Here is a 12,172-nt window from a genome sequence, read left to right on the forward strand (position 1 = left end):
TTTCCCTTACAGGTATGTATCCTACTTCCTCTCTCTCTCTCCATGTCCACTTCCAGTCGCTAAGACCCCCCAACTCCTGCTGAGCCCCTTGCTAAAAGCAAGGTGGTCTTGCATTGGAGCCTTCTCCTGGCCATTCCACCTGCCCAAGGAGGAGCAGACGTGGGGATGGGGAGAGGGATGTGGGGGGAGCCGAGATCACTGCCCCAGCTCGGAGCCCCGCCCCCAGCAACTTCAGAGACATGCGCAAGGCACCTTCCCGGAGAAGACACACCACTGATTTCCCAACAGAGCCTTATGAAGTCTGAGGTCAGCCATGTTCCCCTGACCATAAGCAGCAGGGCCAGCTTCCTAACAAAGCTGGCTCGGCTCCAAGCCAACCCGGAGGTTGGGTCAGACTCTTGATTCCCAGTGGGTGGTGCGTCCAAGTTTTTTCTCTGTTCCACTACAGTAGTAATACCAGCCAGCATTGCTAGGGACTTTCCTGGATGTCCAGCATTATGCTGAGAGATTGACTACACTAGATGCACAGCTGACCACGGCCCCGTGGACACCTCTGCTGCCTCCTGCCTACCTCCACGCCTGCCCAAGGGTCCAACAACTGCCGAAAATGCCTGTGCAGACTCCCAGGGAGCTTCTGGAAGGCTCAAGGGTCTCAGTGTCACCGTAGCTCCCAGGGACCAGGGTCAGGGATGCACAAGACTCTTCTGTTTACGGGAAGATTCTGGTAATTCAACTTAGGGCATACACATATAATATGGAAGCTTCCTCTCACGTCGCTAGGGAACCTAATTCTCATCGGACTGACAGCAGGACTTGTAAGACTGTGCCCGTGACCTTTTTCTTCTAGTACCTGTAGATAAAGATTCAAAGGGGACAAAAAATGAAAATAGAGACCCAGAGAGCAGTCCTAAAGTTACTCCTTCCTTTAGTCCTTTATTGTGCAAAGCAGGGAAACATGTGGAGCGGGTTTAGTGGCAAACGTTGACATGAGAGATTCTTGTCTGAGCTTTTAATGCCAAGAAGCCTTACACCCACCAGAGAGGGGTTTTTAGACTTTTTAACAGCTGTATTGAGGTGTAACTGACATGCAGAAAAAACTTGAGCTATTTAATGTACACAATTTGATGAATTTGGACCTTTGAAGACACCCATGATACCACGACCAGCATCAAGGTAATAAACATATCCGTCACCTCCAAAAGTTTCCTATGTCCCTTTATTTCTATTTTTTTGTTTGTTTGTTTTTTGCTTTTTGGGACAAGAACACTTAACATGAGATCTACCCTTTTAACAAATTTTGAAGTGCCCAACACCCCATTGCTAATTCTAGGCGCTATATTGTACAGCAGAGTTCTAGAACTTATTCCTCTTCGAGTCACTTTTTTTATCCAGCAGATTAGAAAAGGTTACATTTTTTTATTGTACCAAAGTTAGCAAGAAAATGGGGAAGTTGAAATTCCAAACACTGTTTTTGTAGGACACAGAGAGATGTTTTACCTAAAAACATGAACATAAAGGACGTGTTAAAAGAACCCTACCAAAAGGTGGTGAAACGAGGCATCATTTAAGTAGCAACCATGAACAGGGAAGGATGGGAAGGAAGGTATCGAGCTGGACCTTGAGGCACCTTAGCCGCGTGGAGGAGGGTGTAGCCCAGGGGCCGGATCCCTGCACGCACATCCCGACTCTAGCCAAACTCTTGAGCCTCAGGTTCCTGCTCTGCGAAACGGGCTAATTCTAGAATCAGCCTCCTGGGGTAGTTTTAAGGATTAGATTCGCCAGTTAATGCACATAAAGCACCTGGCCCAGGGATAGAGCACGGTAAGCTCTCGATAAATGTTAGCTATCAACATTTATTGAAACCTTTCATTTTGTTCCAACTTCATGGAAGTAGTCATCGGGGCTACACTTTATACATAGCAATCCTGATACGAAGTCCAAGTGAGTTCCTAACTACAGTGACGGAAAGGGGCCGACGCTCAAGGCAGGAGTCCAGTTAGGAGGCTGGAGCAGAAATGGTGAGGGTCTGGGCCAAGGCATGACAATGGGGTGGAGGTAAGGGGGTGAGTTTAAGGGATCTTTAAGAGCGAACCAGCGGGACTTGGTTATCAATCAGATGGGCTGGGGCAATGAGAAAGAGGAAGGGAGTCCAAAGGGGTTCTTCAGTCCTTCAAGGATTCTTCAGCTTGAACAAAGAGCTTGAAGGAAGCAGGTTAGGGGGAGAAGATGCTGGCTTTCATTTTGGACTTAGGTGAGGGTACAAGTAGGAGGTCATTCTCACAGAGATGGCAGATCATTAAAGCCACGGGAGGAGACAACATCACCTAGGGAAAGCAGGTAATAGGGAAAGGGCAGAAAAGAGAGCCGAATGGGATCTGGAAGAATGTCAGCATTTAAAGGACTGAAAGAGGGGGCCCAGCCCGGTGGCATAGCGGTTAAGTTCCTGCGCTCCACTTCAGCGGCCTGGGGTTCTCTGGTTTGGATCCCAGGTGCCGACCCACACACCGCTCATCAAGCCACGCTGTGGCGGTATTCCACAAAAAAAAAATAGAGGAAGACCGGCAACAGATGCTAGCTCAGGGTGAATCTTCCTCACCACAATAAATAAATAAAGGACTGAAAGAGGAAGAGGAGCCGACCAAAGAGACAGGAGAGAAGGCCAAGACGCAGGAGGAAACCAAGGGGCCAGGGAAATAGACCTACAAGAAGGAGGAAGTGTGGTGTGTGGGGAAATAATGCTCTCCCACACTCCCGGCAGGGGTGGAAATCTGACTTCCTTTCTTCTTCCTGAGCTCTTTCTTTGTTTACCATCTGTGTACGCACACCCAGTAAGCAAGCTGTGATTCAGCACCTCAGGGACCAACCTCTCTGGACCTTCTTCCCACCTGCCCCTTGAGGCTACTGGGCCTTCTTGCCAAGCTGGCCTTCACCACTCTGCCAATTCCAGCCTGGCCACCTGGAATGGGATGGAGCCAGTCACCCTGAGCGTGTTCCATGCAATGCCAAAATCTCCCAGCTTTTTCCGTGGTCACCCCTGGCCCCATCTCCCTAACACTCGTCCACAGGCCAGAGTCCAGGGGCCAAGGCCCGTCTTAACACAGCGTCTACTCCCACTGCCCCAACTTCTGCAGGCCCAGGGGCTTTACTCCTGCCCCCAGGGATGAGCTCGTTCCCTCAAGGGCCCTTGACCCTCCTTCCTCTCAAGTATGCCCAAACTCACGTGAACCTCAGAGTGGGCCAGGGCACGTTCCAGCTGAGACGCTGCTAAACATCCCTCATGGCCCTTCCCAGGCTGGAAGCGCCCTTGGAGCGGTAAGACTCAGACCTCGGCTGCAAAGTGGAGCAGAGAAATAGGACCACGGCTGGCATGGATGTGGGGTCAAGGGAGGGCTATTATAATATGGGAGCTTGTACACTCATGGGAATAATCCAGGAAAAGAGAACAAATGGATGTTGGAGAAACATGGAGGAAGGCCGTGATCCCCTCTCCAAGCTCTGTCTTTTCATCTCAGAGCAGCCCAAGGCCTGTGAAAGTGGGGCGTCCCAGCATCCTCGTTAGCTCCCTGGCCCTGTGACCTCATGCAGGAAGCACTGGCAGTACAGTTAGAGGATCTGGGTTACTCGTCAGTTCTGCCACCGACTCACCCTTCCAAGCCCCTCTGTTCCGGCGGCAACGTCTGCCATTTGTCAAGGCCCGAGTCTCTCCCGAGAGCCTGGCGTACTTTACCTTCCTTTCAAGGAGACAGGGGTTCAGAGAAGTTAAGCGACTTGCTCAAGATCATACAAGCCAGCACAGACCGAGAGCCAGCCCCACTCCAGCCCCCGCGGCCCTCACCCCACCGCAGAGCTGCTCCACGAGCCAGGGACAGTCAGCCCTTGAGTCAGACTCCAGTGGCCACTTATCTGTGCTGTGTCACCCTGGGCGAGGTTCTTACTTCATCTCCTTGGGCCGCATTTTCCTCCTCTGTAAAATGGGGACAATAATAATTCCTACCATGAGGCCTTGGTGAGCCGTAAATGAATTAATTCACGTAAAAAGTGCTTTCCACAGTCCCTGGCACAATATTAAGACTTCAATTATCCGCAGATAATAGTTATTAATATCTGTTGATTCGGATAATCAAAGACACACTACACACATAAGGACGTAGACAAGGGTTCTCCTTATGTTGCAAAATCTAAACTAGAACTCAGGAAAAAATTGAAAGTAAATTTTAAAAAAATAAAACAAAATAGAACTTGGGGATCAAAGCAACAAAGTCGCAAGACTGGGTGGGGCAGAAGAAGCTTATCTTTTGCTGCCTTTCAACAATTCTTTTTTCTTCCTTGCCTAAAAGCCCCCTGGACTCCACGCTGCTCCTCGCTCTCCTTGAGAAAGCGCTCCGACACAGCAGAGTCTCGGAGGCTCCTGTGTCCAACGTGGGGCCGCATCAGCGAGCGCCAAGCTTCCGTGGCGAGGGGCTAAGGCGCCGTGGGGATGGCGCGCGGGTGTCTGCTCGTGACCTTGAAGGCTCAGAAAGAGAGGATCTTCTGTGCGAGAGACAGATTTCAAGACCAATCCTCATCCTAGGCTTAATGATGGAAAGAAAAGCATTCTCCCCATCCAAAGGTATTTGCCTGTTTTCCAAAGGACCTGCCTCCCCGCTAAAGGAATGAATTGCTGACGGACGAAGGAGGAAGGTGTTGGAAAGAGAGGAGGAGGAGGGAGGAAGGAGCAGAGCAGGGGAAGGAGGCAGGCATCTCAGGAACTCCTCACGTTAGACTTGGTCAGCGGCTGCCTGGAAAGCGTGTACCAAGAAATGACCTCCTGTGAAGCACCCACCTACCAATAACCGTGACCTGAGCAGATAGAAGATTCCTATGAATCTTCTGTCTCACATGGAGCTATGGCCTTATTTGTACATCTCCTAGATGCTTAGATTTACGGCATCTCTTCTTAGAACTGGAGCTTACCTCATGAAACCTCATTTCACAGAAGAGGAAACTCAGATTCGGAAAGTTTATGTGAAGTTTCGAGGTCACACAGCTACTCAGTCTTCCTTTTTCTTTCTTTTTTTTTTTTTTTTCACTAGAAGCATTTATCCAAATCTTCAGATTCGGCTTGTGGTGCACGAGGACCCCCAGATCGATCTCTCTTTCCAGTCACCCTGATGCTAGGGGACATTTCAGGAACTCCTTACGTGTCCTCCATTCGCAAGTTCCCTTTGTCCCCTGAGTTTCCTTTCTATCGTACCTGCCCATGTTTGGAGGGTCCAGCACAAAGTCGGAGGCAGAGCAGGCATTTGACACATGATCGGTTAACTGGTTCTTTGGTTCTTATTAACGTGTGTTTCTAAAATGTCTTGGCGAAGGGGCGCAGGGGACAGTACGTGCTGAGACTCACCAGGACCCCAGCTAAGAGGAGTGGGCAAGGACCCCGACCAGGGGGGGACCCTGCGCTGCATGGCCCTTGTTCAGCTTCCCTCCACGCTCAACGCTCTCGCAGTTGGAGCGAAGCCAGCTTCTTCAGGAAGGCAGCCTTGTTGTTTACAACATACGAACCAAGAGAGGTGCGGATGTGGCCTCATAGGTTTCTGTTGGGCAATACGATTTCTTCCCATGTCGGAAGTGACTGGATTTCTTCAGAGGCACCTCCCCACTTACCTTCTACATCTTACTTCTCCCACCCCCCTGATTTGAACCTGGATGAAAGAAGGAGAATAATGCTGGGATGGTGCAAGCTCATTCACCTCCAACGCACACATCCACGTCCACACATGCGTATACAACAGACAGATACAGCTGTGAGTTAGCTGGAAATCTGGTCAATGTGTCCTGCAGGCTGACATTTTAAATTCTCTGGGAGAAAGTTTTAACAATGCTTAGGTTTTTTTTTTTTTTTAAGTACCACCCTGTGGGATAGTAGTCTTTTTTTTTAAAGATTGGTACCTGAGGTAACATCTGTTGCCAATATTCTTTTTTCTTCCTCATCTTCTTCTTCTTTTCTCCAAAGCCCCCCAGTACACAGTTGTATATTTTAGTTGTGGGTCCTTCTAGTTGTGGCACGCGGGATGCTGCCTCAGCATGGCCTGATGAGCGGTGCCGTGTCTGCGCCCAGGATCCGAACCAGTGAATCCCTGGGCTGCCGAAGTGGAGCGTGCGAACGTAACCACTCGGCCACAGGCCGGCCCCAATAATGCTTATCTTTAAAGAAAGGAAATAAAGAATAGGAAGAGAAACTTTGTTCTGATTTTATGTGGTTTTTGAATTTTTACTGATAGCCTGTCGTAATAGTGGACTGAGGAGGCATGGGAAACAACACCACACACAGACACACACACGCACATACACACAAACCCCCTACATAGAAACATTGGATAACATATATTTTTAAATAAATGTCTGAGATCAAGAGCAAAAGGAGAGAGAGAGATCTCGAAGGGCCAGAAATGAAAAGGGAATGTACGGATGTGTGGATTTACCTGGGGATAGGAGTTGAAGCCGCAGGAGCCCAGAAGGAGACTAGAATTGGTCACGCACCTTAAGGACGGGGATGGAAACACCAGCGGGTCTACAGCCCCCACGCACAGCAGGGAAATGGAACTGGAACTGGATTCCCTGCAAAAAGCCAGGAACCAGGACAGAGCCGGCCCAGCCTTGTCTGGGGATAGAAAACACCTGCCAGCTCTGAGACATACCCCAAAGTGAGCTGCCTGCTCTAGGCTGTGGAGGAAAGACAGCCACCTGAGGGACAGTCCAGAACCCCAAGCCTGAGTGGGAAATGGTGAGGACCCAAATCTGCCCTTTGGAACGGTGTGGAAACCCAAAAATAACAACGACCATAACAACAAACGTTCTGAACCATATGACCCCGTAACACCCCAACAAGGACAACAGGACACTGCCCCTGTGTAGACTTCTTCATAATCCAAGACACATGCGAGAGTCCCATGAAAAAAATGCTCTTCAAATGAACTGACAATCGAACATTACAAAGAACTGACAACGACCATGATCAACAGTCAGCCGACATGTAACAAATAAGAGAATTCACACCTGAGGAACTCAAGATAACAGAGCAGTCTGAGTGTGACTTCAAAATAAGCATGTTTTTTAAATCCGGGGGAATTTTATACCAAAATAAGAAGGATTGGAGGAATGTTTTTGTCTCTGCTCCCTCAAAAATCCACTAAAAATGACACTAAAGAGATTTTTAAGGCATAATCCCACAAAGCACCAGAACAAAGAAAACCTTAGAGAAAATCAAAGATAAGAGAGTTTTTGAATGGCAGTCAGAAAGTGGTAACCGAGTCCTCAGACCAGAAGAAAAGACAAGGACAATGAAGGGAGCTACAGAAATCTTCAAGAAAACGTAATATCCTCAGAAAAATAAAAGGAAATATTGCATCCATGAGGCAAGAAATAGGTGCCACAAAAGGGAACTTGAGGAACAGAAAAAAGCCTATTGGAAACTTAAAATATGATAGCAATTTCAAATTCCAATCAAAAGGCTGGGAGATAATATTAAGGGCAACTTTCTAGAGAGTAGAAGGATGCAAATATTGAAAAATAGGCAAAAAGTGATAAAAATATTAGAGAATCAATCTTGGGGGTTCAACACCCAAATAAAAGAACTCCTAGAAAAAAAAAAGAAAATAAGGAAAATGAAGGGTAGAAAATTACCAAAGAAATAATACAAGAAAACTTCACAGAGCCTGAGTTTCCAGAGTAAAAGGATTCACCAGGTGCCCAGGAAAATGCAGGAGAAAGGACCTCAGCAGGACGCAGCATCATGCGCTCTAAGCCAAAAAGATAAAGAGACTCCTAAGGGTTTCCAGGAGAAAACTCAGTCATGTACAATAGATCAGGAATTAGAACAGCATCAGAAGTCTCAACAAAAACCCTAGAAGCTAGAAGAAATTAAGAAGAGCCTGCAAAATTCTGAAAGAAAATGAATTCCAACCTAAAATTCAATACTCCGGGAAAGTACCAAGCAAACGTGAGAGTAGAATAAAGCCTTTTTTGGAAATTTGAGTTCTCCAAAAAGTTACCTCCTATATACCTTCTCTCAACAAAATCCAATAATCCAGCAAAATAAGGGAGTAAACCAAAATAATGATGACAGCTAACATTTATACAGTACCTACTGTATGCTAGGCATTCTTCTAAATGGGGTGTGTGTGTGTGTGTGTGTGTGTGTGTGTGTGTGTGTGTGTGTATTCATTTAGTTTAATCCTCATAGGAATGAGTTGAGCACTACGATTATCCACATTTTACATGATGGTAAAGGGAGGATAAGCAGTCTGCCCTTGGTCACGAAGCCTGTAAGCAGCAGTAGGCGCCTCCAGAGCCAGCCCCTTGAAGAAAGAGGAAGATTTAACACCCATTCATGAAAGGAACTTCCTCAACCTGATAAAGGGCCTCCATGAAAACCTTTAGTTAACATCATATTTAATAGAGAAACATTAAATGCTTTACCCTTAAGATGGGAACAGAGCTAGGATGTCCGGTCAGCATTATACTAGAGGTCCTAGCCAACGAGATAAGGCAAGAAAAAGAAACAAAAGGAAGAGATAAAACTGTCTTTATTCTGAGATGACATGATGTGTACATATAAAATCTGAAAGAATACTTAAAAATAAAACTACTAGAGCTAACAATTGAATTCACTAAGGTCCCAGAATACAAGGTCAATATACAATAGCTCAGCTATATACCTATATACTAGTAAGAAAAGAACTGGAAATAAAAAAATTTTTTAATATCATTTATAATAGCATCCAAATAACCATAAATTACTTAGGGGATAAATTAAAATATGGACAAGATTTACATACTGAAAACTATGAAACATTACCAAGATAAATTAGAAAAGGCCTAAATAATTGGAGAAAGATCCTGTGCACATGAATTGGAAGACTCCATAATGTTAAGATGTCAATTTTCTCCAAATTGACCCATACATTCAACATAATCTAAATCAAAACCCTGGTAGGATATTTTGTAGAAATTAACAAGCAGATTCCAAAATTTATCTGGAAATATAGTTAAAGCAATTTAGAAAAAAGGAGCAGGGCTGGAAAGTAACCTGTCCAGATTGGAGCAGGATTATGAAGGGCTCCAGGAACCAGATCTCCAAGAAAGAAAAAAAATTAATAGATTATCTGTCGAACGTGAATGCAGTACAGGAGACATTTGGGACCAATGTAACGAAAAGCACATGGAAAATCCTATCAGTAATTCTAGTGAAAACAAAACTTGTGCAAAGAAAGGAAATATGAACATTGTACCCAACTCTGAATAAATTTTTATATAGTTATTGTAATGAAAACATTCAATGTTGATTTAACCAAAAAGAGTAGTATCTGTGTCGTGGGAGAATGAGGGAGGCAGTATTTGTGTTGGCTTGGGCAGGGGTAAAAGCAGGAGAGAGTTTGAGAGAGTGTCAAATCCTCTGACGCCAAGACAGAAAGTCAATGGATGATATCTAAAACTGGAAGAAAAAAAATCAAGAGCTAGCAGAAGCAGCAGGATATTTAGAAACATGTAGCCCAATCTTAGAGGAAACAGCCACCAGAGTTGAGAGCTGGTGTCTCCGCCTGCAGAGACGGGGCAGGAGGGCCACTGCTGGATTTTGTTACAAACTTTATGAAGCTCATTTCACTTTTTTAAACAATGTACACGAAATATTTTGACAAAAAAGAAAAGCTAATTTTAGAAAGTCCGAGTTAACATATTCTGTTTATTTTTTTAATTCTTTAATTCATTTCGACCCTCAAGGTTGGAAAAAGGATCCTGAGTTTAAAAACAGATCACAGTGCAGCCAGCCAGGTGGTGTAGTGGTTACGTTCGCACGCTTGGCTTCAGTGGCCCAGGGTTCACTGGTTCGGATCCCAAGCACAGACCTGACACCACTCGTCAAGCCGTGCTGTGGTGGCGTCCCACATAAAATAGAGGAGGATTGGCAACAGATGTTAGCTAGGGGCCAATCTTCCTCACACCTACACAGAAAAACCAGAGAACCAGGATGGATAAAAACATAATGCCAGGATGGTGGTGAGAGCTCAGCTGACAGCTGCTGGCGGCTTTCTGGGTCAAACCCAGAGGTCTTTGTCCCCTCCAGCCTCTGCGTGGAAACAGCAAAAGGGCGTACTCCATCATGATTTATTGGTTAATGTTCCTCTCTGGGAAGACCCTTAGACCAAAGAAGAGATGGCCATTTTATTTCATCTGCTTCTATGAGAATTCTCAGCCTCTGAAGGACCTCAATTAAATGCAAGTTGCTGGGAAAGAGGCAATCTTAAGCCCCTACGGAATGAAATCCAGACTACCAATTAATATTTTTGCTAAACCTATTAAAAGCAGACCACCGGATAGCGGGGCAAGGGATGGTGAGGGAGCCATGGTTGGCTAGAAGGGGAATTGGTATATGGGAAAATAGTTTATCTCAGCATAATTTTTTGGAGGTTGGAATATTTTAACCAAGCCTACAAAACAGATTTTCAACTTTTAAAATCAGCAAGCATTGGGCAGAACGTACATTCACACGTCCGCCACCCTATCCTTGACATTCACCCCATCCCTAACACCAACCCCGAACCTGACGCTGGCCCCTCTCTGAGCCCCCAGTCCTCTCCTAAGGTGCACCCCATCCCTGACCCCAGCCCTGTCCTGGACCATCAGGGAGATGAGCTGTCTCCCCGATCTTGACCAGATAGCTAACCTTGACTCCATCTAGAGATGGAAACGCCAGTTTCTGATGTTTTAATAGACTGTGTTATTTCAGTTCCAAAGCCCTAGCATTTTCACAGATCTGAAAATCAAGTCATTCATGTCTTGAGCTATACCCAGAGAATGATGCACTACCTTAAAAAATCTAATTGAAGGACCAGCCCAGTGGCATAGTAGTTAAGTCTGTGTGCTCCACTTTGGTGGCCCAGGGTTCACCAGGTCAGATCCTGGGTGCAGACCTATACACCACTCATCAAGCCACACTGTGGAGGCATCCCACATACAAAATAAAGCAAGATTGGCACAGATGTTAGCTCAGAGCCAATCTTCCTCACCAAAAAAAAAAAAAAACTAATTGAATAATGTAGTGCTTGTTTGAAGAGAGTTCTGACTACGTTCCTCCCCTGTTATAACACTTCCAAGTTATTTTATTGCTATTTGATTCCCACTTCCCAGGTAATAGTGAGGCCAAGCATCTTTTCAGATGTGTATTAGTCATTTGTATTTCTCCAGACCCAACATGGACCCTCATTGGCTTTCCTGAAGGCCCTGATGGAGTGGACTTTGCACAGCGTAGGGTGAAGGAAGGTGGGCATTGAGGTGTACAGTTGGAGGGGTGAGAGGAGATGAGGGGAGGGAGGGAGAAGAAGGGGAGGCTCGCAGGCCGGGTTCCCAGCCTTCCTCCTTGATTCTTCCTGGATTCCTCTGTCTTCTCTCTTGAATCAGATCTCTCTCTCTTAAGGCTTGAGGACCTAACTTCTTCCTCACCAAGCTGCTTGGAGAGGTGCAAGCGGGACAGGGCAAGGCGCCTCCATCCCAGCCCCCGGAGGAGCATCTGAGACAATGCTCCCGAGAGGATGGTGACCCTACCAGAGCTGTCTTTCTGCTCCAGCTACTGACTGCACTAAACAGGAGCAGCTACTCTTGTAGCCACTAACCCATCACTGACATTCATTCTATTTCTGAGCGAGTCCTGACACCTACCACACCCCCACACTCAGCCCGGGCCCGAGCCTTACTCCACCCCTGGTCCCAACCCCACCTTGGACCTGCCTGAGTCTTACCCACCCAGTCCCCAGACTCTCCCTATTTCTGGATCTCTCCCTGTTCCTGACATCCATGCTTCTCTGACTGTCTGCCTCGTCCCTAGCTGCCACCCCGTCCCTGGCTCCTCCTCCACCTCGGCTCCGACTCCAATCTGAATCCTGGATCCCAACCCAACCTTGATCTACACTCCACCTCTGAGCCTCACTCCATTCCCAACCACAAATCAAATGAAGTTTTTCTTTTATGTTTTCTTCCAAGAGTTTTATAGGTTTAGCTCTCGTGTTTAGGTGTTTGATCCATTTTGAGTTAATTTTGGTGTACAGTAAGAATTTCATTCTTTTGCATGTGGTTATCTACTTTTCCCAGCACCATTTGTTGAAAGATTATCTTTTCCCCATTAAATAATCTTGGCACA

This window comes from Equus przewalskii, chromosome 5 (assembly GCF_037783145.1).
Source record: "Equus przewalskii isolate Varuska chromosome 5, EquPr2, whole genome shotgun sequence".
NCBI lineage: Eukaryota > Metazoa > Chordata > Mammalia > Perissodactyla > Equidae > Equus > Equus przewalskii.